Consider the following 12,286-nt stretch of genomic DNA (forward strand, 5'->3'; position numbering starts at 1 on the left):
ACTAATAAGAAAAAAGAACACCAAATTGTACACTCTAAATATATGCAGTTTATTGTATGTTAACTGTATCTCAATAAAATTCTTAAAAAAATAAAATTATTCTAACATTAGAAAAAAAAGAGAAAAAAGAAAAAAATATAAGGGTGTCTTTGCCCTGCTCGATATTAGGACTTGTTATTATATTAATAAGTACAGAGAAAAAATTGGTTGTTGCCAGAGGTGGGGGGGGGGGTGGGGGTATTGGGTGAAGGTAGCCAAAAGATACAACCTTTCAGTTATAAACTGAATAAGTCCTGGGGATATATAGCATGTACAGTAAAGTACAGCATGATGAGTATAGCTAACAACACTCTTTTGTATATTTGCAAGTAGCTCAAAGAGTAGATATTAAAAGTCCTTGTCACAAGAAACAAATTTTGAAACTGTGTATGGGGATGGATGTTAAATAGACTTTTTGTGATTATTTGGCAATATATAGAAATACGGATCATTACGTTGTAAACTTGAAGTGAATATGATGTCATATGTCAGTTATACCTCAGTTTAGAAAATATTCACAGTCATTATTTGAAACGCAATAATGTTAAAAGTATAATAAATGGAAACAATCTAAGTAGTAAGAGAGGAATATTATTCAGAAGTAAAAATGAATTATATGAAGATCATTTTGGATGAAACTCACAAATACAGTGGTATGTGAGAAAAGGGAGTTGAAAAGAACATAAACGGTAAGCTACTGAAATAATGTTGAGAATGGTGAAAGAATCCTATCATTTTGGAGCTACTCACATAGTTCAAGTATAAAGAGAAGTGGGAGAATTTTAAGCAGAAAATTAAGGATAGTGGTTATCCCTGAGCAGGTAGGAATGTGAGAATGATGAAAGGTGCACGAGACTTTCCACTTTCTACCTACGGAGTCAGGGCCTCCCAAGAACTGACCATGACTGTGAACAGCCCAGTCCTGCTATCATGAAGTGCTTTCTCAGCTCTGAGCTAGAATGAGGTCTTGACGGATGAGGTTGATGATCTGGGAAGGACACAAAATAATCTGAGGCATCTCCCTTGCCCTTGAGAATCAGGTTGTCCAGGAGGCATGGGAAGCTTTCTGTGATTGAAGGAAGGACATCCGAGACAGTTCAATGTGGAGATGGCCAGGACTACTGGGTGCACCAGAACGGGTGTGGTCAGAAATGGTATCCTGCAAAAAGCTCTCCGAGGAATGAGAATGTTATATATTGATGACAAGGTAAAATAGAACAAAAAGCCTTAACGGCAAGGATGGAAATGACCTCTGTGGTAAATGAGAGGCTGGAAACATGGTTAAACTGAAGTAAACATGAAAGGAGATTGTTGACCTTGTGCCAGGATTCTCTGCTCTCCTCTCACAGTGAACAGAAAAATAAGTGAAATTTCATTAAAATGTAATGTCAGTGACTATTTCTCTTCTCTTTGTACACACGCCCGAAGTGCCCCAGTATAATGTTATTACAGATCTTTCCCCTTGAGGTAACGGAGGTGTCCAGAGTTACATGTCACCTTGGATCGAGGTTGATATCTTTATGCCTCACCTAAGTGATTGCGCTGCATCTCTTTGGGACATAAACAACACAGAATCACATCTTCCAGTGTCTTGTGCCCCTGGGTTGACGGCTAGATTTTCTTCTATGAGGACATCGTTTTTATTAATGGAAGCTTTGGTTGATCGATACAGGTACTTCCTGTGGTTTCCGTCTGCCTTCCTCAGCTTCCTCCGTGGATGAGGGAGCTGGCCCCGGCTCTGTGACTGTGGGCAGGGCGAGTTAACTGCCAGGCTTTACTTTCCTAAGCATCTCTTAGGACCACAGAAGCAGGCTGAGCTTCCCCAGGTACTGAGTCCAGGAGGAGGCTACTCTGGAGCACAAACTCTTTGACATCAATACCCTCCCAGGAAGATCATTCCATTTCTTTATCATTCTGTTTCTTTGCTTTCATCTCGGGGTTTAGCTCACTACTCCAGCTCAACATGGAGGAAGCTATCCTTTCAACCCATCTAAAGAGAGTACTTTTTTCTTTTTTAATTAATTGTTTTCATTTAGGCTTCTCCTCTCCATATCCATCCTCCATTCCACCCAGCCCTGGGAGTCGCCACAGAGGGAACCTTCTCTTCCTTTGGCTCCAGCCTTCTCCAATGAAGTTCCATCAGCCCTAGGTCATCCACACCTGTCTCCCCACTCTCCCTTTGTCCTTTCTTACAATCTCTGGATCCTTTTGGTGGGTATAACAGTTAATTTTAATTTTTACCTTAATTGGGCCACAAGGTGCCCAGATATTTGGTCAAGCATCATCTAGCTCTTTCTGGGAGAATATTTTAAATTGAGATAAGCACTTAAATTGGTAGACTGTGTAAAGCAGATTGTCCTACCCAATGTAGGTGGGCCTCATCCAATTAATTGAAGACTAACCATCCCCCGAGTAAGAGGGGATTCTTCCTGCCTGACTGCCTTTGAACTGGGACACTGACTTTTTCCTGCCTTTAGACTCAAATGAAAACATTGGATCCTCACAGGTCTTAAACCTACCAGCTTTCAGACTGGAAGTACGCCACTGGTCTTCCTGGGTCTCCAACTTGCCGAGTACATACCTTGGGACTTGTCAGCCTCCATAATCAAGTGAACCATTTCCTTATGATAAATACACACACACACACACACACACACACACACACACACACATTCTATTGATTCAACCCTAATACAGTAAGATTTTTGGAGAAAAAATGCAGAGGTACATGCATCCTATTCTGTCATGTTGAACTGAAAGTCCTGCATTTTACATTATTCACGATTCCTAAATTTAGAACTAAAAGAGAACACAGAAATTATCTAGGATAACTCTTCAGGACATTAAGACCTAGAGGAGATAAATGGTAGGATCAGTAGGCAAATTAGAACACGCTTGACATCATTTGCTTTGTAAAGTTTGACAGTACCCTCACTGTATCACAGGCCTTCTCCAAATACTTATGGCTCTTTCCCCTCAGCTCCCAGCAAATCTAGGAGGATGCTGCAAGAGGCAAGATGAATTACTACTAAGTTTAATTCCAAGAATCCACCCATCCAGCAAAATTTTCCTAAGGGGCGTATTTGAAAGCAAGCCTATGATCCCTCTGGTGGAAAGTTTCCCTTTGCTGAATCTGAGGGGTCCACCTTTTTTTGTCTGTTACCCAGACCTTGCTGGAACCACAGCCCTTCTGGCCATCACCATCCTAACAGTCGGAGAGCAGGGACCCTGCCTTGCCTGGATCTAGTCCTTAAGCCTAGCAAAATTCATCGAGAATCACAGACACTCAGCGTTCCTAAGTTAACTACAGCTGGTTTCTTACTTAAGCAGGTACTTGTGAATGTAGTGTGCAGCCTGTTTCCTATTTAAACAGCTAAAGGTAAATGTGATCTGTGAAAATGAAGTTGAAGGAGAAATCATTGCCCTTGAATAATTAATTGTTTCATCTTCTCTTGCAAAATTTGGTTTATTATCTCAAATGGAACTCCTTCAATTTTCATTACCCAGTGCATAAGTGACATTTAAATAAATGTCTGCTGGCATCCTGTACTGCTTCTTTGTTCTTTAGAAACCTCTCCTGCATGCAACATTGAGAAACTTGTGGAGAGCATCCTTTTAAAAGAGAACAACTCCACAGTAACAGTCATTTATCATTCCTTTGTTCTGTTATTACTGTGTTAATGGCAGCCCGAACTTAGTTATTTTAGCAAAACTGATTGGTGAACTGAAGATTTCTTTCCCTATATTTTGATATATCAAGTCAGGTTAGAATTTTTCACTGTTAGGTGAGAGAGTAAAACCATAATAATCAGAGACAGAGAATAATTCTGCATATGCCTCTCCTAATATGTTCTTGAAGCCCAGTATTTTTATTTTTATTATTTTTAAAATTTGTTGTATTGAGGTATAGTTGATTTATAACATTAATTTCTTCTGTACAGCAAAGTGATTCAGTTATATGTATATATATTCTTTTTCATATTCTTTTCCATTATGGTTTATTACAAGATATCAGGATTTTTAATACAACTGTTTTTTTGTAAACCATATGTTATATGGCATTAAATCTCATGATATTATCATTAATATATATTTTTAAAGTTATAGAATGTTAGAATTGGAAATATATCTACCTTAAAGTACAGATGATAGGGTTAAAAAAATACACAATTAACTTAAAAAGAAAAAGAATGCTTTTAAGAAAGGAGCAAAATAAAATGAGTTTACAAACAAGTCTATTTTGGAAAAATAGAAAAAAAGAAACACATTTTATATCTGATGGACACTATCACTTGAGTAAAAAACATGGCAATTGCCAAGGTGTGCAAATATAAACATATAGAAAACTTAAAATCTAATCTCTGTATTTAATGTGTTTTCTGGAAGTTCTTCATCTTTCCTGCCCTCAAGACAATCCTTGTGAACTGCTTTTTGGAATAGCTCTCTGCTATGTGGTCTTCCAAAATGATTTGCATAAGCTTACAAGAGTGAGATTTGCATGTTAAACTATCTGGATTTAAGAAAATATAATGCAAGGCCAGTAGGTGAGTGCCGTTCAGATGCAGGTACCAAGACACACATCTGTTTCAGTAGGTGCTGTTGAATCCTGAGAAATCAGGAAAGCAGGGTTCTCCCACTGTGGGCCCTTCTGGTGATGTACAACGGGATTTCCAAATTGGGATCCAGGGCTCAATCCCTTTGAGGGACTGAGGCTCCACAAATGATCAGAAAGCAATAAAAGGGAGAAATTTTCCCATCAAAACCCATGAAAACTATACTCAAGGAAAAATGCATAATCTTATATGCCTTCCTTGCTGGAAAAGAAAGGCTAAAAATTAAGGAACTCAGTACTTAGCTAAAGAATATAAACATAATAGAAATTTAAAAATTAGGGAAAATAAAGCTAGGGAGACAGATTTCATATAGACAAATGCTGAAATTAATAAATTTGAAGTAAAATATGGTACCAATAAATCTGAAATTTAGATTTTTTTTCTTTCCATAAAACACGTTGGTGATATTCCTTCAATTGTTTTGGCTGTTTTTATTGAAAGTTAGTTTTTTAAAAAAGACCAACAAAACAGATAAAATTCTCATGAGGCTGATAAATGAACAAAGGGTGGGGGTATAAATGTTGCACAAGATTCAAAAAGGAAACATCATCATAGATACAGATGATGAAACCAATTATAAGCAATTGCTATATACAACTCCATGGTGATACAACTTACAATTTCCTATTAAAATGTAAATTAAGAGAAGAAAATATAATAATTTTCATCTAACAATTGAAAATATGATTGAAGCACATTGCTTTTTAAAAAAGACACTATGGGGGCTTCCCTGGTGGTGCAGTGGTTAAGAATCCACCTGCCAATCCAGGGGATACGGGTTTGATCTCTGGTCCAGGAAGATCCTACATGCTGAGGAGCAGCTAAGCCTGTGCACCACAACTATTGAGCCTGCACTCTAGAGCCTGTGAGCCACAGCTACTGAGCCTATGTGCCACAACTACTGAAGCCCATGCACCTAGAGTCCATGCTCTGAAACAAGAGACGCCACCACTATGAGAAGCCTGCTGACCGCAGTGAAGAGTAGACCCCGCTCGCCACAACTAGAGAAAGCCCATACACAGCAACGAAGACCCAACACAGCCAAAAATAATTTTAAAAAATCTTTAAAAGAGAGAAACTATAGACATATGGTTTCACAACTAAATTCTACCTAAACTTTAAATAAGTGATTATTCCAGTGATATTTAAAGTATTCCAGACCATAGAAGAAAAAAGAATTTGTAAACTCAGTCTACTTGAGAAGCTACTGTTATAAGTTATTTTACAATAATATAATTTAAGAAAGAAATATGTCAATCCCAATTATGAATAAAATGTGCAAAAATAGAATCTAGCAGTGTTTTTAAAAACAACTCAAAATAACTTCATGAATAATCAATTATACGAGGGTGATTCAATAACAGTCAATTTTTGACATTCAATTAAAAGAAAAAAATCATGTGATCATGTAGAGACTAAAAGGTACCATTTAGCAATCATTCTTAATAAAAGTTATAGGGAAAACAGGAATAATAACTCAGTGGCAAATGCTAGATTTGATGAAATATTTAACATTTCCATTAAAATCCCTGCACTAGTCCAAGCCACCTTCACTTTCGCAAGTGTAACACCACACCTACAGAATGCTTGCACTTGTTTCTACTTTTGCCCTTATAGTTCTTTCTTTTCACATCAGCCAGGGTGATCTCTGAAAGCTGTGCATCAGATCACATACCTCCTCTGTTTAAAACCCTCCAAACAATGATCACTGGGGCTGAAGCTCAGAGATGGGGGGATGGAGAGACAGGCCAGTGGGGCCAATGGGCACAGAAGAACAGGCCTGGGTGGCCTGCTAACCTTGGAAGGGTGCTCAGCTTCTCCGGGAGTCAGCAGGTAAAATTCAAATACTAATGATGGGTCACTGCTCCTCAGATTGGCAGAACGTCGCCCAAAGCAGTGATTAGTATGGCTGTTGGTGGAGAGTAGAAGGAACGTCCTCCTCCATTCCTGGTCAAAGCCTGAAGAGTTGTAGCACTTTCGGGAGACAGTCAGTAAATAGCTGAAAATTTCTAAAATGTACTGTTAAACGAAAGAGACAGTTGCAGAGATGTCTATTTCTTTCATTTTTACATGATTGCAATCTTTAAAAAAACATTTAAAAATTATATATGGACTGTATGTGTATGTATATATCTATATATACTTGTTTGCATGTAATTATGTGAATAAAAAGAAAATTATGAAAGGATTCTTACCAGGTTGTTAATTTAGTGTTGGTTCGGTGAAGGGAGGAGGAGGAAGAGAGAAATAGGCTCGAGGAAGGATTGGGGTTAATATAAATATTCTCATCCAACCCTCCCAGAATTTCCCCTCAATGTTGTTTGTGTTTGTTTGTTTGCTTGTTTGTTTAAGCTCTTTATCAGAATATAATGGCTTTACACTGTTGTGCCAGTTTTTTTCTGTACACCAAAGTGAATCAGCTGTATTTATACATATATCCCCATAGGAAAAAACATGGAACGCTTCACAAATTTGCGTGTCATCCTTGCACAGGGGCCATGCTAATCTTCTCAGTGTTGTTCCACTTTTAGTATATGTGCTCCTGAAGCGAGCACTGTTTGCTTGTTTTTTAATTTCTTACTTTTCTTTGCCTGTTTGTGGCCTTCAGACAGGTTTTCTCAAGTGGTGACAAAGTGGGAAGTAGTGGACAGACCAGCGGCTTGTACTGAGCAGAACCAGTGAGGATGAAGGTGCGTTCCCCCTCTGCTGAGGAGGGGGCATGGCTCCTCCTACTGTAGAAGGGGCTGCAGAGAAGGAGGAAGGACCATGGGGCGCTGCTAGAAAGGCAGGCTTCTCCAGAGATGCACTCCAGGTGGGGCACATTCGCTGCTGTAGGAGGCCTTCTCAGGTGAGGAGAGGAAGTGATCTTCATTTTGGCCTTCTGCCCTCCCCCACCAGCTCTCCCCTGATGGAGGAGAGAATAAAGCCCTCCCCAGCTCCCTCCTCCTCAGACAGGGGAGAACTCAGGGCTCCTGGCCTCCCTCCAGGATCTGCCAGCACTTCTGCCCTGGTGTTACTTCCTAAAAACTGGAGGTGGGGAGAATGGAGGCAGGCTCAAATTGCCATATTGTCCAGAATTTCCCGGAGTAGCCTTCCCACAACTCGTTCACCTTTTAAATTTGCATTCATATCTGCTAAAGAGCAGTGAGTCTGCAAAGGTTATCTAGAAAGCAGACCTCTCCAAGCACGGGTTTCTTTCCTACTCCTGGCCACCACACTGAAACCCTCTGCTGCCTGCTTCACACCACGCACCCCCTCCCCAATTGCTACACCACCCCCAGGGTGGCTGAGCAGCCAAGGGGCTTGTGAGTTCCCAGAGGAGCCGGCCCGCCCAAACCCATCAACATTAAATGTTTTCTGTATTTCACACCCTACACAAAGATCCTTCTTAAAGCCGTAAAGCCATCTGGCTGTTTCCACCTTAGTTTTCTCTCTCTTTATACCCCTTTCTTTACCTCCTCGAATCAGAGCTTTTCCATTTTACTTCTTGCATCATGAAAGCTTCCTGACATCATATCCTGAGCTCTCTCTTCCTTAGCTATATAAGAAACTGTAAACTCATACCTGCAAACTTGGCTTTCAGGATGAAAGATAGCTTTTACAGTAAGGAATCTCTTTTTTGTCTCAATTCTTGGATTTTGAGACGATCATCTGTCTAGAAACTCAAGAAAATCAGATTCAAGATTGGAAGATAATCAAAGACTTCTTTTTTCCAGATGATTACCAAGCATTTCTTGAAGGCAGCTATATCCTTGGATTCAATGGACTAGCACCAACAGGCTACAGATTTTTTTCTTCTAGATTGTGTTTTATTTGAAAAATACCTCAAAGATGCTTTCTCCATGACACCAACAAGTTTTACCATAAACTACACATCACAACATCTACAGTTTAATAGTCTGGCAAACAATGCATAGCTTTAGTTTTAGTAAAAATAAATCTTTTCTGTTGATGAATATTAAGTGGCATTGTGAGAAGGGTGCAGTATTCCCATGAGCTCTGACCCATCAGGTGATAACTGTGTCGCCCCAGGTAAGAGCCACATACCACAGGTAGAGGTAGGAGCCTTGACCCACCAGGTGAGAACCGCTAGCATGGTCTACCTGATCTGCTGAGGGTTTTGTGTCAGTGGTAGAGTAGTTAGATGGCCCTGGCCTGAGAAGTAACAACTAACTCCAAGGAGGCTGTTATTGTCCCTGAAACAACATTTTCCTGCTGTCTGCACAGTGCCTGTGGAACTCATCTCTAAACTTGTTTCACCACAAGGATGACTCTTTCTATTGCTAGTGCAATTTTTTTAAATGCTTGTAATCTTTCCAAGCATTCTTTAGAAAATAGTGGCCTCTTGGAAAGACAGCGTAGCTGGCCAGCTGAAATATGGTTTGTCTCAGGCCCTGAAAACAAAATTAGTACAGTCATCAGGATATGTTCATATTTCTGTGTAGATTTCTCTAAAAATGGTGACTGTCTAAGATTGAAAGGTACTGGAGGCCAAAAATGAGTGAATATATATGTGTGTGTGTATCACTAAGTATGTATATCTGTGTACCATTATGTATGTAATGTGTGTGTTTATCATCATGCATGTGTACGTGTGTGTGTGTGTATACATGTAGCATGAATCCAGAAATGGCCTTTCTGTTACAGATGCACTGAGAGCTTTATACATGGTAAGTGATTGGAAATTGAACAAGAGCTTTTATCTCACCACTGATGTAGGAAACTACTATTGCTCATCCATATTTCCTCATAAGGGTCTTGTTTACGGGATAAAATTCACTTTTAAAATGATGCCAGTGGCTATAAAAACATTCTGGGTGAAGCATCATTCTTAGTCTGTGCACAGTTTACATGGTGCTCATGCACTAAGCTTTTGAGATCAGAAGGAAACAAAAAGACTTTCATGGTGACCATTGACTATCAATCAGGGAAAGCCCTGAAGCTCAGGCAGAAGGTGAGGCATTGTGTTGCTCTCAGGGTCAGGCACTAAAGACACTCATCAGATGCTGAGTTTGACTGTAAAATTTTTTTTAGAAGCCCTCCCCCCTCCCCCTGAAATTAGACAGCAGTCACCTTCCCAAGTAGATCTGAGGAGGCTGGGCTTAATTTTTGCACCCAGACCACACAGTTGGGGAATGGCCAACCAAATCTCAAGTGTATTGAAATGTGGTACAGGCCTTGTGACTTGGGACACTAAGAGCAACATGTACATGATACAGCTACTCTGGATCTGAACCAGGTTATTTTGCCTAAGTTTTCTAGTTCACTGCCTACACTGTAGCTGCACCAGCCCTCCAAGCCAGAGAGGGTGCAGACAGAGGTCCTCATCATTTGCCCTCTCCTTTGATGTCGTCCGTAGAAGTCAGGGAAAGCTGTAGGCACTGGTGTTGCTGAGAATGGGTACACTCGGCTTCAGAGCATCTGAGCAGGCTGCCCCAGGCTGAGCTGTACCTCTCAGCTTCCCAGCCCATGGGAAGCAGTGCCCAGAGAAACATACCTGAATGGCCCCATCTGCACCCAGACCTGACACAGATAGCAGATCATGGACTTGACCCCAGATGCCAGGATGAGATGAAACTTTGGGAATCTCAGTGGGCTGTGAATTATTGAGGCCAGAAGGGAACTGTTGAAGGTCATTGCCTGATGGCGCTGGGGGAATCATGCCCCCTTACATTCACAGGTCTTTGCTAGGTGACTTTGCCCTCGCTCCTTTGAGAGCTGGAGTCTATTTCCCACCTTCAAATCTGGCCTAGCCTTACCTCTTGCCTTAACCAGCAGCATCTGGTGGCAGTGATGGGGAGCAGCTCCTGAGGTAGGACTTAAGTGGCTTGCACAGTCCTTCAAGCGTCATAGAATACTTTCAGCAACGTGTGAGGAAGCCAAGCATGAAGGACATTTGGAAGAGAGACCTAGCCATCCAACCAGGTTCCCACTGGCCCATCTGAGCCCTTGCAGCCCCAGCTGAGCTCCAGTCACCTGCAGCCACACAAGTGACAAGTCAGGACCACTAGAAGAAAGGTCAGCAAACCCACAGGCTCAGGAGAAATCATGTGCCATTATCTTCAGCCAGGAAACTGGGTGTTTTGGTTACGCCACAATGGATAGCAGACACAGAAATAGACCCCATTTCATCTACACAAGCCAGTTGAATCATAGATGTAGCTTTGTAAAAAGGTCATAGGTTTCTACAAGTTAGGAAACTGAGATCTAAGAAATGGTGACTTTCCTGGGGTCAAACAGCTAGATATTAGGTACAGCCAATCTGAAGACCTGCTTCTGCCACTGCCTATGTGGGACCTAGATTTCCTAAAAAATCACCTGTTTTCTGAGCTTCCCTTCCCTTATCTATAAAATAGGAATACTAATAATATACCTGCCATTTATATCTAATAAAATGAGCAAATGAAATTTCAAAATGGAATTTGCCTTGCGATTATAATACACTGTAACTGGGTATGACTTTATTTTTATATGACAACCCATAGGCTTCGTATTTTTTTTCCTTCCATTTCCTTACTAGGATCAGAGAAATACTTTTGATAGTAAACCAATGTTAATTTGAGAAAATCTAGGGAAGATGTTCTAAGTTAAGGGAAATTTGAATTATTGATGAATTTTATATTATTATAGTGTGGGATACAAAGAATGGATGTAAGAAAGAGATGAGTTTTGGCTTCAGTTTAAAAAAACAATCTTTTTAGTAGTTGGTTGTGTCCAAAAGAGAAATGAACTGCCCTTGTGTTAGTTCGAGTTCCCCATCACTGAAGTTACATTTGTACACTGGACAAGAGTACAAGAGGCCACATGGCATATTTTTGTGTTAAAATATTTAAAAGATATACACCATTACAAATTATTGAATAAAACATGTTCTGTTCTTCTACCTTGAAAAAGAAACCTTCATATTAAATTTCCAGATTCACATTTAGATTGTTAAAGTCTTTGTGTTCCACTCTGTAATTTGGTGGTTCAGGGAGGCTCACTCCAACCTGCCCCATCCGTGTAACTTCTCTCACTTGCCCCACTTGAGCTGCTGGGTCGTTGGGGGTGGGGGCGGGGGTTACATGAACATTCCAACCTACTCATCCATACTCTACCCAAATGCTCTCAAATAGCTACCCTTTGTCCACTGAAGGATCAGAGACTGGACAGCCACTTAGGAAATATCTTACAGACAAGACTCATGCTCAAAATAAATGCTGGACTAATTGACCTCAGGAGGCCTCTTCTACATTTGATGTTTTAGAGTTCCATTATTTTCAAATACTGTACAAAATGAGAGCTAAATGATAAACGGGTACTTAAAAACTATATACATAAAGTCGATAAACAACAAGGTCCTACTGTATAGCACAGGGAACTATATTCAATATCTTGTAATAACCTATAATGGAAAATAATCCATAAAAGAATCTGAAAAAGAATATATATACAACTGAATCACTTTGCTGTACACCTGAAACTAACACAACGTGGTAATTGAACTGTGCTTCAATAAAAAAAAGGGTCTTATCTATTCTGAACATTTACAGTTATATATGAGTTTTATTTATTTATTTATTTAAGAACTTTTATTAGGATACAGTTAACATACAATAAACTGCATATATTTAGAGTGTACAATTGGGTATACT

General features: G+C 40.0%; 1 non-coding gene across 1 annotated transcript; it reads right to left on the reverse strand.

Moving 5' to 3' along the window:
* Nucleotides 1–7,100: 7,100 nt before the first annotated feature.
* LOC130847111 (U6 spliceosomal RNA) lies at nucleotides 7,101–7,207 on the reverse strand. The gene has a single exon (XR_009051903.1). It is a non-coding gene; the product is annotated as a U6 spliceosomal RNA (small nuclear RNA).
* Nucleotides 7,208–12,286: the final 5,079 nt, after the last annotated feature.

This window comes from Hippopotamus amphibius, chromosome 2 (genome assembly GCF_030028045.1).
Source record: "Hippopotamus amphibius kiboko isolate mHipAmp2 chromosome 2, mHipAmp2.hap2, whole genome shotgun sequence".
Taxonomy (NCBI): Eukaryota; Metazoa; Chordata; class Mammalia; order Artiodactyla; family Hippopotamidae; genus Hippopotamus; species Hippopotamus amphibius.